Genomic DNA, 17,665 nt, shown 5'->3' with positions numbered 1-17,665 from the left:
CGTGCGCTAAAATCCAATTCCGCGCACAGCGTATTCATGGATTCCAGCCACCAAAACCAGCCGTGGCGCACAGTGGCGCAGCGACCCTGCAGCAGCGCCAGTTACGCCCCCAAGAACGCCTCTTGCGCAGGGAAAAGCCATCAATATACCCAATCCAGCGCAAAGGGCTGCGCTAACCCTGTACCAGCGCAGCAAGCGGGCTACGTGTATCACTGGGGTGCGCGGGAAGTACCTCACGCGATTGGCCCCGTGCGAGCAGGGTACGCGTATTTCAGGGGTGCGCGTGAAGTTCCACAAGCGATATCAGCAGGGTACGTGTATTTCAGGGTGCAGGGGAAGTCACACACGCGATTACAGCAGAGTACGTGTATTTCAGGGGTGCGCGTGAAGTTCCACACGTGATTCCATCAGGGTACATGTATTTCGGGGTGCGCGTGAAGTTCCACACGCGATATCAGCAGGGTACGTGTATACCAGGGGTGCGCGGGAAGTTCCACACACGATTCCATCAGGGTACGTGTATTTCGGGGTGCGCGTGAAGTTCCACACGCGATATCAGCAGGGTACATGTATACCAGGGGTGCGCGTGAAGTTCCACACGCGATTCCATCAAGGTACGTGAATTTCGGGGTGCGCGTGAAGTTCCACACGCGATATCAGCAGGGTACGTGTATTTCGGGGTGCGCGGTAAGTTCCACACGCGATTCCATCAGGGCACGTGTATTTCGAGGTGCGCGTGAAGTTCCACACGCGATTCCATCAGGGTACGTATATTTCGGGGTGCGCGTGAAGTTCCACACGCGATTCCATCAGGGTACGTGTATTTCGGGGTGCGCATGAAGTTCCACACGCGATATCAGCAGGGTACGTGTATACCAGGGGTGCGCGGGAAGTTCCACACACGATTCCATCAGGGTATGTGTATTTCGGGGTGCGCGTGAAGTTCCACACGCGATATCAGCAGGGTACGTGTATTTCGGGGTGCGCGGGAAGTTCCACACGCGATTCCATCAGGGCACGTGTATTTCGAGGTGCGTGTGAAGTTCCACACGCGATTCCATCAGGGTACGTGTATTTCGGGGTGCGCGTGAAGTTCCACACGCGATTCCATCAGGGTACGTGTATTTCGGGGTGCGCGTGAAGTTCCACACGCGATATCAGCAGGGTACGTGTATTTCGGGGTGCGCGGGAAGTTCCACACGCAATTCCATCAGGGTACGTGTATTTCGGGGTGCGCGTGAAGTTCCCCACGCGATATCAGCAGGGTACGTGTATACCAGGGGTGCGCGGGAAGTTCCACACGCGATTCCATCAGGGTACGTGTATTTCGGGGTGCGCGTGAAGTTCCACACGCGATATCAGCAGGGTACGTGTATTTCAGGGTGCAGGGGAAGTCACACACGCGATTACAGCAGGGTACGTGTATTTCAGGGGTGCGCGGGGAGCACCACACATGAATTGCACGTGTGGGTCCTCCCAGGTGTTCCCTCTACACCCTCCACGGCCCCTGCAGGTGGCTCACACCACAGGGGCCTACCCTGCACATGTCCTGCAGGCACCCCATCCACCATGGCCATGCCCCCCAGCCAACCCACATGTCAACTTGCACTACTGCCCACCAACGCATGTCCCCCTGCACCCCCAGCCACCAGGGGCACCCTCCACAGGCCCCCACCCATGTGTCCCAGCACCCCCACCCCCCAGCAGTGCAGGGGCACCCACCACCAGGCCCCCACCCATGTCTCCCACCACCCCCAGCCACCAGGGGCAGCCTCCACCAGGCCCCCCACCCATGTCTCCCAGCACCCCCACCCCCCAGCACTGTGGGGCACCTGCCAGCAGGCCCCCACCCATGTCTCCCAGCACCCACACCCCCCACCACTGTGGGGCACCTGCCAGCAGGCCCCCACCCATGTCAAACTCATGTCCCCCCCCAGCACTGTGGGGCACCTGCCAGCAGGCCCCCACCCATGTCCAACTCATGTTCCCCACCCCCCCCACCCCCCCCAGCCACCAGGGGCAGCCACCACCAGGCCCACACTCATGTCTCCCACCACCCCCACCCCCCAACCACCAGGGGCAGCCTCCACCAGGCCCCCACTCATGTCCCCCTGCACCCAGGTCCTCATAATCCCCAATCATGTGCGTTATGGTCAGCCTCCACAGCCAAAAGGCCCTACCAAGTAACCCATTCACCCCCATGGAAATGGAAATTACATGTTACACCCCCAATGTTCATAAAGCAAATGAACCCATGTCCGTCACACACAATGGTTGCAAATGAATGGGAAAACACCCAACATGACATGCATGAAACCAATTAGATGATGCCACACAGTGAAGTATGAAAACAAAATTGTATTAAAAAAAATTGAATGCAAATGAAATGAAACAAACTACAATGGCAATGAAAAAAAGATAAGCTGCATGTCCGTCCAAAAAAATCAAAACTACAAATCCAAATCCAAAAAAAAGTTGTTCAAAGTCACATTAAAAATAAAATCAATCCAATGAAGAACTATGTACAAAACATCCAAGGGTCCATGAGCCCAACTGAACAAAGGAAACCTACAAAAAACCCTAACTAAAATGCAACTATATACAAAAAGTGGAGCTGTGTCCGTCGACTCCAAATCATAAGAAACAAATGAAACCTAAAACTAAAGAACTATATACAAAGGCGGCGGGCAAGTCCAGCGGCTCACTCCGTGGTGTTCCGGGCCAGGGCATCATCAAACTCCTTGTCTATGTCCCGGAGGCGGTCCTGTTCCATGGCCCCGAGGGTCCGCAGGGACGACGCCATCTGCTCCTCCAACCCCCTGCGGATTGCCTTGAGGCACTCGGCCCGCCTCAGGGCCCTCCGCATGGAGTTCTCCGCCCTGACCATGGTGAGCCGCGCCTCTTCCGCCTGCCGCCGCTCCGCACCTATATGCTGGCCCAACCGCTGCCACACGGAAGACACTTCCCGTCCTGGGTCCTCCTGCCCTCCGGCCGATGCCTGCCCCTCCGATGTTGATGGCCCCGAGCCATGATGCCTCCCACGTTGACTCCGCTGCTGCCTCCGACGCCACTGCCTCTGCCAGCACGACGGCATCCAGGCTGATGGAATCCACCGACGCCGTCGTGCACTTGCCCTGCCTGATGATGCCGGCACATCCTCCATCTGCTGGGGTACAGTTGCTGTGGTGTCCACCCCTGCTGGACCTCTGACTCCCGACTGTGGCAGGGATGGGATCCCCACCGAGCTGGCTGCATTGGTCAGGGCAGGTCCACAGGGGGCCCTGGTGGCATCTGGGCCGGAAGACGGCAAGGAGAACGACTGGCGTATAGTCTCCACAGAGGAGGAGAGGGCCGCCAGATTGGCCGACACATGCAGGAAACCCCCGAACATGGACGATCCCAATTGGGCCACGTCGGCACGGTGCTCTTCGTGATGACGTGCGTGCTCCTCCTGGGTAGCACGCACGGCATCACGAATCACAGCCGTGCGCATCGCGACCCCAATCAGGACCTTCTCCATACGGCCAGGGGTCCCCTCGTCCGCAGGTGGAGGGGAGTCAGGTGACATGGACATCCCCTCTACCTGCGGACGGGCCTGGGACGGGGCATCCCTGCTGGTGCATGGTGGTGCACCCACAGGGTCAGCGACAGCGACATGCACAGGCCCCTCCACGGTGACCTGTGCTGCCTCCTGCCCCTGCCCCTGGACTGCACCACTTGCACCAGCAGGGATGCCCCCCACCAGGCCCCATGTGCGCCTCAGTGGCGGCCTTCTCCTCCTCTGTGGAAACCACCAACCTGGATGGCTCCTCACCGTCTTCCGCCGTAGCAGGCCCCTGTGGGGGCTCACCCACCCCTTCCGCTGCAGCCGTGGGGGCATCCCCGCCGCCTTGCTCCACAGCGCCGTCTCCGCCCTCTTCTTCACTAGCCGCTGCGTAGAGGGAGACATAGAACACAAGCATCAGGGTACTGTACAATGGTCCCCTAGACAGGAAGCAATAGCAGATGAGTGCCACTGTCAAAGTACACTTCCATCATGTCCCTCCACAACACATGTGTCAGTCCAGGCAAAACACACACAGTGACAGTCATGGTGCATGCCATGGACATTTCCATACATGTCCAATGGACTCTCGAAACATACAATGTAATGGAACTCACATGCATCATGGGTCATGCCTATCACATGCACACACTTCACCTCAGTCACATCCATCTGGCCCCGTACACCCCAATCACAGTGGATAAGGATGACTAGGCTGCATCAGTGAATCTGTACATTGTCACAGACATGTGTCATGCCTCCATGGCATCCACAAGTCACAGACATGCAGGTCAGGCACACAGACATGGACACCATATATGTACCTGGCATCAGCACCCATCCCTCACCCCCACCCATGTCCAGGAACAGAGACTGCCATGCTCTCATGTGTACAATCTGCATAGGGCTCCCCATGTCGCATTTAAACACATGCAACAACCGTGCGGTTCACACATTACTGGTCGCACATGCATTACCATGATGTCCCTGCACACATACATGCGTACATGGCCTATGTCACACATACAGGCAAGTATCAGACAACCAGCACACTGCAACATGCCCTGTCTCACACAGCAATGCTTGGCCACTTACCGCTCAACTCCAGACGGGTCTCCCTCTCAAGGACCTGGGCGTGGAGCGCTGGGTGTACGCGTTCCAGGACCCCCATCTGGATGGAACTCATGCGGCCCCGGCCCCCCTCCACGAGGCGCTGGGCCTTCATGAGGGTCCTGGACCTCATGTCTTCCCAGCGCTTCTTGACCTTCTGGATGGTGCGGGTTGCCACCCCCTCCGCGTTGATGGCAACCACACAGTCGGCCCAGATCCTCTCCCGTCCTGCCTTGTTGGCGCGGGACGATCCGAAGAGGGCATCATACTGCCCCAGGACTTGCTCCACCAGGACACCAACTTCGGTGGCAGTGAAGCTGGTGCCCCTCTGCCCCTCTGGCCGGGGGTTGCCACTGGTGCCAGATGTGGATGTGCCCGACATGGCAACCCCAGGGGCAGGAGTGGGTGGGCAACTGGGTCCTGGGGCTGGGCTGTGGATCGATGTTATCTGAGTCGGGAGTCTTCTGTTCCAGCAGGGGTGGACACAGCAACTGGACCCCTGAAGATGGCTGATGTGCAGGCAACAAATGGCAGGGCACGGTGGCTGCAGGCAGGCAGGCAGGCAGGCAGGCAGCAGCAGATGGCACGTGGGAGGCTGCTCGGGGCACTGGGGGGCAGTAATTCGGCCTTCTGGGCAGGAGCGTGGTCTTCCGTGTGTTTTCGCGTGGCCAGATGGATACGGAGTGATTTGGCACGTGAAAATCCTGCACGTCAGCGTGAAAATCGAGGAAAGGCCCTTAGCGCGTAAGCGCATCAGCACGCGTACGCGATTTCATTGGACCAAAGGCCCTTACAGCATAAGCGCGTCTGTGACGTTTTGCGCACGTGCGTTGCCCTGGCAGGGCTTGGAGATCCCGCGTGCCTTTACACTGTTCTGTACGTGCTTTTCGTGCGGTGCGTGTGTTTTCCATCCGTTGGGGTTCACACGCTATTATTTCACAGCGGGTGTTGGCTACGTGTTCTACTACACGCAAGGCAGACGGTGAGTGGTACCCCGCTCCCCCAGGCCCGATCGCGTGTAAAAGTTCACGCGAACCCCTGAAATACACGTAGCCCGCTCCCCCAGGCCCGATCGCGTGAAACACTTCACGCGAACCCCTGAAATACACGTAGCCCGCTCCCCCAGGGCCGATCGCGTGTAAAAGTTCACGCGAACCCCTGAAATACACGTAGCCCGCTCCCCCAGGCCCGATCGCGGGAGAAACTTCACGCGCACCCCTGAAATACACGTAGCCCGCTCCCCCAGGGCCGATCGCGTGAAAAACTTCACGCGCACCCCTGAAATACACGTAGCCCGCTCCCCCAGGGCCGATCGCGTGAAAAAGTTCACGCGCACCCCTGAAATACACGTAGCCCGCTCCCCCAGGGCCGATCGCGTGAAAAAGTTCACGCGAACCCCTGAAATACACGTAGCCCGCTCCCCCAGGCCAGATCGCGTGTGTGACTTCCCGCGAAACCCCGGAATACACGTACCCCACTCAATCGCGTGTGTAACTTCCCGCGCAACCCCGATATACACGTGCCCCGCTCGCACAATTGCTGTATGTTGCCACTTTTGTAATGCGCTGGGACGCTACCGCCTGCCTTCATGTGGCGGACGTGTTTCGGCTTGTGCGTGTCTTTCGCTGTGCGTGGCTTTGCCCTATTCGATTCCATGAATACGTGTGGTTCGGGTGCGTGTGGGCGTTCCGTCTGCTTCCCTGCAGTACATCCCCAGTTACGCCCTTGTTTTCGCGAGTTGTTCCCCATTCCGCGCGTTACGCCCCGTGTTCTGCCCACTTTCTAGTGTATGCGCCGAGGTTGTGCGCTTTCACTGTGCGCGTCACGCACGTCTTTCGGGATGTTGCAGTGACGTGTGCGCCATGCATGGGTTTGGTGCACATCCCGAGGTAAACACGCGCAGGGACTTCCATGGATCGCACGCGTGCGCGTGCGCCTGTTTTTTTCCGCTTGCGCCTGCTTGCGCCTGCTTGCGCGAAGATTTTCGGCGCACGTTTGTTCCATGAATCAGCCCCTAAATGTGCTACACATCCATAACATGTCACCATTACCTTTAGCTGTGCCTTTAAAAAACAAAACAATGAAATGTTACTACCAGTTCTTACTAGTTGGATACAAGTCAAAACAACTAAGACACTTATTAATTCAAAGCTCTGTGCTGGGAAGCTATATTTATATTTTATATGTGTATTTATATAATACATGGCAGTGCACAATACCTGCATAAAAAAGCAAGTAACTCGTTGTTTTATTACAAGACACTTGTGACATCACTACTGACATGTGATAAGAAAATGACATCACTACTGCTCTGTGATCAGTTATTATGCTCCAATGCCTGTTGCTTGAGGCAGCACAGAGCAGAGATCCATCTATCACAACACTTAATTAATAGCATGAATAGCTTTTCAAGTTCCATGCTTGTAAAATAGTTTTCTGTGATCCTTTTCAGTCATTTATTGAAAAGTTACTGTTTATGGTAGAATATTTATTTTGTGCACTGCTGAAAGTTCAAAATGAAAACGTTTTTTAGATGCTTAAACTATTTTTCTGAAACACATTGGAAGATGCATATTACCCTTTTTAAAACCATACATATTTTGCATTGATTATATGGATCAGCAATTGGAAGATCTCTTAAATTAGAATCAAGCAAGTGGCAAGGTATTAAAGGGGATTACAGTGTGTGGCCATTTATTATAAGGGATAACATATCTGCTACTCTATGCAAAATGGTATTGCAAGTCCCCTCAGAATTACCTGACCTTGAAAAGGAACTTGACCTTTGGCCTCCTTCCTCTATTTGGTTACTGGACTCAGTGACTTGCACTATCATTATAGTGTATAGTAGGGGGTATATTATCCCATATATAGCCCACACGTACTAAAAGGTCTCCTGTCTTACAGTCACAGCCCAGGATTGATATACCGAGTTATAGAACAGCCTGTGTTTTTTGGCTTTATGGAGAGAAAGATTCCTGGGATTGACGCAAGAGACAGAAATAAACGAATTCCAAAAAAGAGCTCACAATACAGAAAGTGCCTTTCCTCCCAGTCTCTTTTTCGATAGGAATGGATACAGTGAAGAGAATGCTGAGCCATGTTGGAGCATAATGAGAATTCATTTTCTGCAAATAAAGTGTGACCAAAGAACGATGAACGGTGATTTGAATTGGAACTGTTGCCGCACTGGATGTCAGAGTAATTGAATAGGGGTGCTGTAGTCCCTACAGTAGACGCTAAACTAAAGATTGCCTCTCGTCTTCTGAATGTCTGAAGCCAGGAAATTAGATGCTGTGGAGCACTCCAAAAAGGGGTTAGCATAGTATAGCCTGGCAGAAATGATGGAGGCTACTACTGTAGTTTAATTGGAGATAGGAAGCAAAGGCTGTATTTTGCACAATGTAGGAAGATGGTAAACAAATAAAAACTGGCATGGCCGTTGTATTGACCTGTTGGCAAAGAGAAAAAGAGCCATCAATTGTAAAGGCGATATTACTTACCCAGAAAGCTTGTGCTGGGCAAGCACCAATAATGAGAGGGCAGAAAGTGGATTCTCCTCATTGCCACCATCACGATACCTGTTTTTTAAGCTTTAAACCAGCCACACATCTATCAATCGCTATAAAGCAGCTGCAGTACAACAGGTGTTTGCCGATGACACTTAGTTATCCACACAGAGAAAAATCTGTGTTTTGTAGCTTTTGGGCCAATTAGGTCTCGGCTAGGAGGAATGTTTTGCTTGTCCCAGCGGGAAAGATGGGTAAATAGGCAGAAAGAAACACCATGGTGTAGACATATTTCATTTAAGTGATGACTATGTTCTGTTTGTGTTTCATTTTAGACATACCTGTTCTAGGCATGAACTGGACATGAAGTGGTAAAGAACTTGTCTTTAAAGAAGGACAATGGATAGGTCTCCCCTGCCCTGTGGAATGATTGGGCAGAGAAGAGAGTGGAGAGTTCTTGAAGAAAGCGTTGGAAGGATGGTCGTAGTGGAGAGAGCGCGAGCAAGAGGCTAAGAAGAAATGCTTTCTGGGGAGATGTGGAATTGAACAGACCACTTGGGCTTCAAAGACTTAGGGCCTCATTACGAGAATGGAGGTAGCCATGGAGCTTTTAGCTCCATGGCTGCCTCCGTTCTGGGCTACATTACCGGGTTCCTGCAATGGGAACTTACCGGGTTACACCGACATAGGAGGACCCGGTTAAGTCCTCCTTGCAGGAACCCATCCCCATTCCCATTTGAGCCCCCATAGGGCTCAATGGGAATGGGGAGGGAGGTAATAACGGGCAGATTACATCTGGCCTGTTATTGCCTCCCTCTTCCCCTCGTGGAACCCGGAAAGCACGCCTGGTTTTACCAGGCGTGCGATCCGGGTCTTGCAATTGGAATCTCGTAATCGGCTCTCCCGTAATGAAGGGGGCCGGACTTGTACCGGCCCCCTTCATTACGGGAGCGCAAGCCTTATAATGAGGCCCTTAGTGTTCATTGTAAGCAGGCACCACCGTTCCTGCTGCCATGTCTGACCACCCGAGACCAGGCTGGGCAGGCCCATAAGTGTAAAAGAACAGGCCCACATACCCAGTGCACGGTTCAGCCAAGGTGAAGAACAGGACTTCCTAGTCCAGAACTCATGAGTGGGGTGGCCTGGGGCCAGCCTGTGCATTCTTACCCCCTGTCTGTCGGATGCGGTGGGCCCAGAAGATTGGTGCATATGTCACGAGCGGCCTGGGAGCCAGCAGGAGTGATGCAGTCGGCCACTCCCAGTGTCAGTGAATGGGGTAGTGAAGAAATACAAGTCCCAGCTGAACAGGGATTCTGACTGTGCTGGGACACACAATAGACTGGGGCAGGCCAACCCAATTGTGCCTCTCAGGTGTAGTGAGGATACATCTGTGAGTGCTGAAATGTGGAAATAAGTTTGGTCCATCATCTGGGGCATTGGGTGGCATGGGAGGAGGTTGATCCCACCAGGCTGCGGCAGTGATGATGGTGCCCCACCATTGGCGCAGGGCATCACATCAAGAAAGACCTAGAGACTGACATGTCCGGTGGTCACAACAAAGTTGCCTCATTTGTGCATAGAGCTGGGGTGGGCCAGTTCCTGGAACAGCAGGGAGTATCAGGCCCACTCACCCAACATTTAATGGAGCAGAATCACTGTCTGGATTTGCAAAAATCTTGTTCCCATATGGAGCATGGCACTGAGTCAGCTTTGACTGCCGTTTGGGATGCCATTTTTTAACACAATGAGGAGTCATCTCTGGCTTTTGCATATGTTGGACTTGGAAGCAGCTTTTGACACCATAGACCACCCATTTTGCTGTCTCGCTTAACATCGGGAGGACTGAGCAGACATTATCCGTATTCAAGAGTTTCTTGACTGTTTCCAAATGGCGAAAATTGGTACATTTCATCTAAGCCCATTAGATTAGACTGAAGAGTCCCTCAGGGCTCACTTCTGTGCCCTATCCTCTTCAACATCTATCTTCAAACATGAATGAACGTTTTATACAACTTTCAGTTAACATATCATTCCTATGTGGATGTTGCATACACCTATGTTAAAGTTTCTGGCTCTTCAGAAACCTTTTCGACTTTTGAAGGACTGGACATGGTATGCAATTGGATGTTGAGTAACAGCGTTCGGTTTAACTCCTGCTAAAACAAAAGTATTATTGTTAGTTCTTAGACATTTGCTTAACAATCCTTTGTTGTCCCCAGGTCTCCTTGTAACCTGACCTTCCAACTACTTTTGTGACTAAAGTGAGTAATTTGGGAGTAATCGGGATTCTAAACTTTCCTTGTCATGCAAGATTAATGAAGTATCGAGAGATGCATCCTTCCACCTTTGACTTCTTAGGCCAACTCTAGAATTCAGTCCGAAAGAGGATCATGCTCTGTTGGTTGGAATGCTTATACATTCTTATTTGGATTATGCCAAAAGACTATACATAGGGGAATGCCTGAAAACCCTGTGCATGAATATGACGTTGTGCAAAATGCAACAGTTCAACTCATTACCCAAAGTTTGCTCCTTCTCATTCTACCTCTGGGATCTTCATTGGCTCCCAGTTTGCCAGGATACTGCGTTCAAGATTGTATGCTTGGTTCAAAAGTGTAAATTTGACCTGCTACACCCTATCTCTTTTCCCTTTTGACATGCTACAAGCCCACTAAATACCTTACATCTGACAATATATGTTGTTTGTCCATCCCTCATTCTCAGTGCATTACTAGAGGGGATAGACGCTTCTCCGAAGCGGGGGTAGAATTTGGAACCAAATGCCTTTGGAAATTAGCTTAGTGTTATCGCTGGAGATGTTCCAAAAAAAACGTAAATCTCATCTCTTTCAGTAACCCAGTAACTTGGTTTGCCCTTTGGGATGTTTTGGATGTTTATATTGTCTCATCTGCACCTAGAAGCAGGTTAATCTGGTTGGGTATGCTAGGGTATGCACATCTATAAATATACAATGTAATACAATACTATAAAATGCAATGAAAATCTACTAGTCATTCCGACTAACAACTATAATGCATAGGGGGTGGGTGACTGCAGCTGTCAACTCAGTAATTAATGTAAATAATCTGCATATAGATATGTCTGTATTTTGTTATCTATCTGTATAGTTTTTGATTAGTACATATAGTTATTTAATTCTGTATGTATGTTTTTATTTACTCAATGTAGGTGTTAAGTAAGGCTTTAGTTTAATGTTTTCTTACATAAGGGGAAAAGGTAAATGCCCTGGCCTTATAGGGTATGTAGAATTGGCTGCCTGCCAGAGGACGATTAGGGAAAGGGGCTACCCCCTGGGTTTTTTTCTGGCTCCCCTTCCTGGATATGTAAGAGGGATTCGTTCTGTCAATTCACCATAAGGGCCCCTCATTTGACCTCATTCTGAGAGGGTGACCTAGCAAAGCAGATCCATATAAAGGGAATCACACCAAGGTAGTTGTACAAGAAGGAAGTGTAACGGTTGAAGATATAAGGTTTAGTTTGGTTAATTAATTATTGTACAACCTTTATTCGAACACTTGGCTGAGCATGCAATGGAGTTGTGGCATCGCACATCTGTTTTTAAGAACTGTTGACAGGTTAGGGTACATATCAAAAGGAATAAAACTGACAAAAACATGTTAAATGTATTAACGTCATACACTTTTGTGGCTATTAGACGCTACTGTCTCTATACTATTACTTGAGAGCAGGAATTCACGATAGTAGTTCCAAATGTCTCTGGGCTGATTAGCAACAAGTTGGAGTGAAAACATATATATATATATATATATATATATATATATATATATATATATATATATATATATATATATATATATATATCTTCATTATTATTTGCCCATGCCAAGGCCTTCAGCCTGTGCCTCAGTGCAGGGGAACTACTGCATTTCCAAAGCCAATCAGCCTTGTGTGGTCAATGTAGGAATCTCCTGTTGCAAAGGAGGAAGGAAGTAGTAGCATATGATTTAATTTCCAGGTTACCTGGTGCCCCTCTTGTTTCAGCTGGTCTGTGGGGAGGTGGGTGGTAAGTGGTCACACTGCAGCCTAGTGGTGTGGAGATCACAGTGGTAATCTACACACAGGAAGGAGAAAGGCAGAGGAAAACATTTGGAGAATGACTGACTCAGTCCTGTACATCAAGAGGGACTGGAGCCAAAGTCTATAACTGCTGTGTAAAGCCTGCTAGATCAATTATCTGGAAAGCATATTTGGTTAAGAAGTTGCTATTGCACCTGAAATTGCTTAACAACTGCAAAACGCTCTTCATTCTTCCAAGAGATGCATTTTCAGGCGGGATATTGTGTACTGAATCACCTGCATGTGACACGTATTTAGATAGCACACAGCTGAGTGACTGGAATTAGGACAAGGTGACAAGACACACAATCACAAGAGCTTGTGGTAGGTGCCGTTGGCAAAGTGAGTATATATTCTAGAGTGTCGACCTTAATAATAAGTGAATGTACTCTTTGTCAGGTCACCGGCTTTGAGTCATGGACCATATCATATCCCACCAGTGATGAAGTGAAGACAGGGATACCGTTAACACTAATACCAGAGATGGAGTGGGGAAGGCTCTTCCTCTCCCACCAACACTGTCTCTCCAGGTTACCAAAGGGCCAACACTCCTTTTTGCCTATATTGACATGGTCTGCCATTGTACTACCACACAACACCCTACCTGCCAGCCCTGTGCCAATTCTACCGAAACTACAGCAGCTGCACATCCTCTGAGCGTGCCAGGGAGCCAAGCATCAGCAGACACATTTAACACTTGCGCAGTGAGTCTAATCCGCTAGGACAGGTGCCACATGGACCTGAACTCTCTCACCTCTCTCACCTCCAATTTATAGAACCTACACAATGTCTGCCCAGTTAAATGATGATATTGCTACATCATTATCAAAATAGAGATTTCATTTTTAGCTTTCAACTATTATACAATATAACATACATACATGTTTGAATAATTAGGATTGTTTTCTTTATTTCAAAGTTAAATCCAATGGGGGTTAGAAAAGTTTTAGAATAACTTCAACATTAGATTGATTTGGGTTCATGTAGTTTGCTTTTCCATTTCATGATGTACTATCGCAATATTTCCTCTTTCAAGATGACCGTCATAGTTTGCATTGTATGAGAAAATCTGTCTATTGATTTCTTTCGAAGCAAGGGTTCAGGATGAGCCAATCAAAATAAATAGTCAAGAAATGAATGGTAGAGTAACCGGTGAGGGATTAGGAGAATGGATAGGTTACACCACAACAGATAAATGCTGAGTGTGAAAGTGAAAATGTAATGTGGTTGTGGCATGTGCAGGTGGGAAAGGGCCATCATGGTAACCACTATAATGGTCTTTGAATAGGAGGACACTTTTGTTAGTGGGAGGGTTTTACTCTCGATTTCATGAAGTTGAGAGTAAAATGATGCAGAGGTAAATAAACATTAATTACCTGTTACAGAAACATTCATTACTTGTCCGATTGGTGATATATTTTAACTGCAAAAACAAATATATATATTTTGTAATCCATACTTCTTAGCGCCTTGTGATTCACGCATATGAAAAGATGCTTTTGTACCTTAAATTTCCTTTTCTGGTCAGACAGTAATAACATTAGAACTCCTTTGTGTGACACTGATCCAAACATATCTTTGGGGTGGTGTAGCTGGAAGCAGTGTGCAGGCTTTTATGTGTCAATTTCTTCTTTGGGGTATTCTTATTGCCTACTCCATAGTGTTTTTTTTAGTGGAATACTTGGCTTTTAGAACGGTATGGACACATAGCCAAACAGCACTTGCAGGCTCTGTTTTAATCCTCGTAGTCCATCTCTCGTATAAACACATCATTCAGGTGCCAATAGTTATTCCTTATATTGTATACTAATGTGAATCCTTTGAGCCATTTTTGGGCGTTGTACCTCCTTGAGCATACTGGGACATCAGGCCACTAGTGGATGCACCTGCACCATATGTTGTGAACTACCGTTGGTCTTGTGAAGCAGGCAGAGTATGGCAATAGAAAGAAGAGCATATAACAAAGAACCCTTTGCCCTCTTAATAGTCTAGCGCCTGAGTAAGAGTGGCGTAGGAGGAAAATAGTTTCACCCTTTTCTATTTGGCAAGGAAGAACCATATGCGAGGAAGACCAGCGCTGGTTTTGCCAAACAATTATCAAAGACATTTGACTGGGTCCAAATTCACAGACAATTCTGTTAAGACATGTTTGTTAGAACTGAGCTTTCCAAGAAGTGCTCACTGTCACCAACTTCTTGTAAAGTGGTCTGAAATCAGATTGCACGCACCACACAAATATTTCCTTTCAAAACAGACTTGCAGCTGTTAAAGTACCAATTTCTCCATTATATCTAATTATCTAGAAGATAATGTATGGTAGTTGGTGATTGAGTTAGTCTAATGAAGGCCGTGAAGGGGTCAGACATAAAAAAAATCAAAGTTCGTAGGACACACTGGGGCGCTCTAATGGGAAATCCTTATTTATGATTGGAGGCTTTCTAAACTGCAATATGACTAACGCAAATGGTCCATCAATGGAGAAGGTTTACAACACTTACAATCAGTAAGATCTGGTAGATACCATGTCACCAACATTACATTGTCATAATGTCTCAGTCCCCAATATATGCAAGAACTGCCATTGCAAGTCATCGTTCATACAGCTACACCCAAACGAATATGCCAGGTTGCCACTGTAAATCACTACATGAAGCCACATACACAATCTATCTACACAAGTATGGTCACTGTAAATCACTTTCCTGAGGCTGTGTTGACAATCTAGCTATGCCAGTATGGTCACTACATTTATTTTATAAAGTTGCTTCCACAATATTTCTACGCCAGTATGGCCACTTTAAATCACTTTCATGAAGTTGCAGCCACAATCTATTTTAACCAGTGTGGTCATGTTAAATCCTTTTCATGAATCTCTGGTAACAATTTAAGTATGCTAACATGGTCACTGTAAATCATTTGCTTGAACGCTGAAACCACAGTGTATGCCAGTCTATACGAGTATGATGACTGTAATTCAATTTCAGTGTTGCCATAATCTATGCCTGTAATGGTCAGCCTTAATCACTTTATTGAAGCTATGGCCACAAACTTTAACTTTAACTGTGTGGTCACTGGAGATTAATTTAAAAAACAGAGGCCACACTCTTTGACACTAATGTTCACTCTATATTACTATCACCATCTATTGATGCCATTATAGCCACTGTAAATCCCTTCCATGAAGCTGCCATCAGAATATATGCCAGTATGATCATTCTAAATCATGTTCATGGACCTGTAGCCAAAATGCATGCTCATAATAGTAATTGCAAGTCACCTTCACAAAGTGAGGGCACATTCTGTGACTATTTGATCACTGTAAATCAATTTGATGAAGCTGTGATCACAGTATATGCTAGCAAGGGTAACTGTAAATCACTTTGACATAGCTGTGGCCAGGGTCTGTGCTAGAATTCCCAATGTAGCGCTTTGATGACATTGCAAAATAGGATGTCATGTGGAACAACTTTCATGAAGCAGGAACTTTCTCCACCACTGCCAAGCACATGCACACAGTCCCTGATCATAAAACACATGCAAACATTGCTCTTGCACAGACACACACATTTTTTTTTAACTTATCTTCAAGTTTACATTGTTAAGATGGCCAATAAAAGTCCCAAATTTCACAGAGGTTCTGGAGCCAGTTCAAACCAGACTCAACAATGGAAATATACAAAGTGCAAGGCAAAATCCAACGTTATTTTAATCTAAATAATGAAGGGACTCCAGACAAGCATACAATCTTTGGCTCTCTCAACATACAACAGTTATATATTAAACATTCATCATAAATGACATCATAATTTAATTATTAGTTACCAAAACATACAGGATACAGGAGTGGTTAATAGTGGACTACATATACATTCTAAAGGGGTTACATTTCTGATAGGGTAACATTTGTCTCATAGCTCCTCTTCAGACCCACCTTTTAAATTGGTAACAGGAAAAAGACATCGGGCCACATTTCGAGATTGGTGGTATTCATGGCGCTATTTGCACCATGACTGCCATCAATAACGGGTCCAGCACCGGTGTAGTTCAATGGGGATTTACCGGTGTAGTCCGACCCTGGCGGGACCGGTAAATCCCCATTGAACATGCCATTCTCTATTCCCATTGAGCCCCCATAGGGCTTAATGGGAATGGGGAGGGCGCTAATGATGGGCTCGCAACTTGCAAGCCCGTTATTAGCGCCCTGGTCCCTTAGCGGGATCCGTAAGGGACGTGTGGTCAGACCACACGTTCCTTATGGTCCCCGCCAAGGGACCTTGGAATAGGGCGGAAAGGGATTACCGGCACCGGTCTCCTTACCGGTGCCCGGTATCCCTTACCGCCCACCTTGTAATGACCCCCATCATCTCCACAATATGTAATTGGCTGGCACCTTGCTTCATGGGCAGCGTAACATTAGGGATTCTGATTGGATGGCTTCTTACTAACCAACCTTGGCCAACTGACAGATCATCAAGAAATGAGCTAGTCAAGAGTAGGGGGAGAGAGGTCAGTGGAATGCTTTCCTTTCAATTAAAGAAGATACCAGCCTTCATTTCAAGGCCATGAGCACGGGTGATCTCTTTGTATTTGGCCTTGTGTAGCATCTTGTGTCTGGGGATACGTGTAAGGAGTAAAGCAGGTGTCCTATCTCAGTTCATTACTAATCAATACACAGGGCCTCATCACGAGTTTGGCGGTAATGCCGGCGGTATTACTGCTGGTGCTATTAGCCCTACCACCAAACCCCAGGCCCTATTAGTGCCAGATCACAGGTTTGGCGGAATGGTTAGTGCCTATTCCCCATTGGGCTCATTCGGGAATTCCTCAGTCCCCATTGGGCTCAATGGGGAAAATTCACGATATTACCACTGGTGGATTTCCACCAAAAATCAGCAATTTTGCTGTGGATTTCCCCCCAGCTCAGAGCTGGGCCAAGGCCATGATCTGGCGGACCCTTAAATGCAGTGGTAATAGTGTTACCACCGCATTTATGGGTTACTGCCAAGCTCGTGATGAGGCCCACAGTGTTCTTCAATTATGGGTCACGTGTTATGGGAATAACTTCATCTTGTATTTATTAGGGTTTTAGCTAATATGAATGTGAGGGTTATGGTTTCTTTTACCACTGGAGACACTCTTGAGTTATTCCTCATAGAGTCGTTTGGCTTATAAATGTCCTGCACCAGGCTTACAAAGGCTGGTTGCACTCTTAATTAATCTGAGAATATATGGCTTGTGTCTTGAGAATCGTTATCTTGTGTGTTCTCTCTGCCATTCATATCCTCCCTTATTCATGGTAACCTTGGCTTGGTTTGTCAGTAGGACAGTGTGGTATTGCTCTTCTCCCTGTTCTCAGAGTATGGCCATCAATGAACTTCTGGAATGTTAAACAATTTATAACAAA

The 17,665-nt window shown here is 48.2% G+C and overlaps 1 protein-coding gene across 1 annotated transcript in view; it reads left to right on the top strand.

Moving 5' to 3' along the window:
- Window positions 1–17,665, top strand: part of LEPR (leptin receptor) — a 1,083,230-nt gene that overhangs the window by 497,924 nt on the left and 567,641 nt on the right. The gene's annotated exons all lie outside the window — the stretch shown is intronic.

The sequence above is a fragment of the Ambystoma mexicanum genome, chromosome 1q, assembly GCF_040938575.1.
Source record: "Ambystoma mexicanum isolate Mex_15411 chromosome 1q, UKY_AmexF1_1, whole genome shotgun sequence".
In the NCBI taxonomy this organism is placed as follows: domain Eukaryota; kingdom Metazoa; phylum Chordata; class Amphibia; order Caudata; family Ambystomatidae; genus Ambystoma; species Ambystoma mexicanum.
This window is presented reverse-complemented; position numbering and strand designations above follow the sequence as displayed.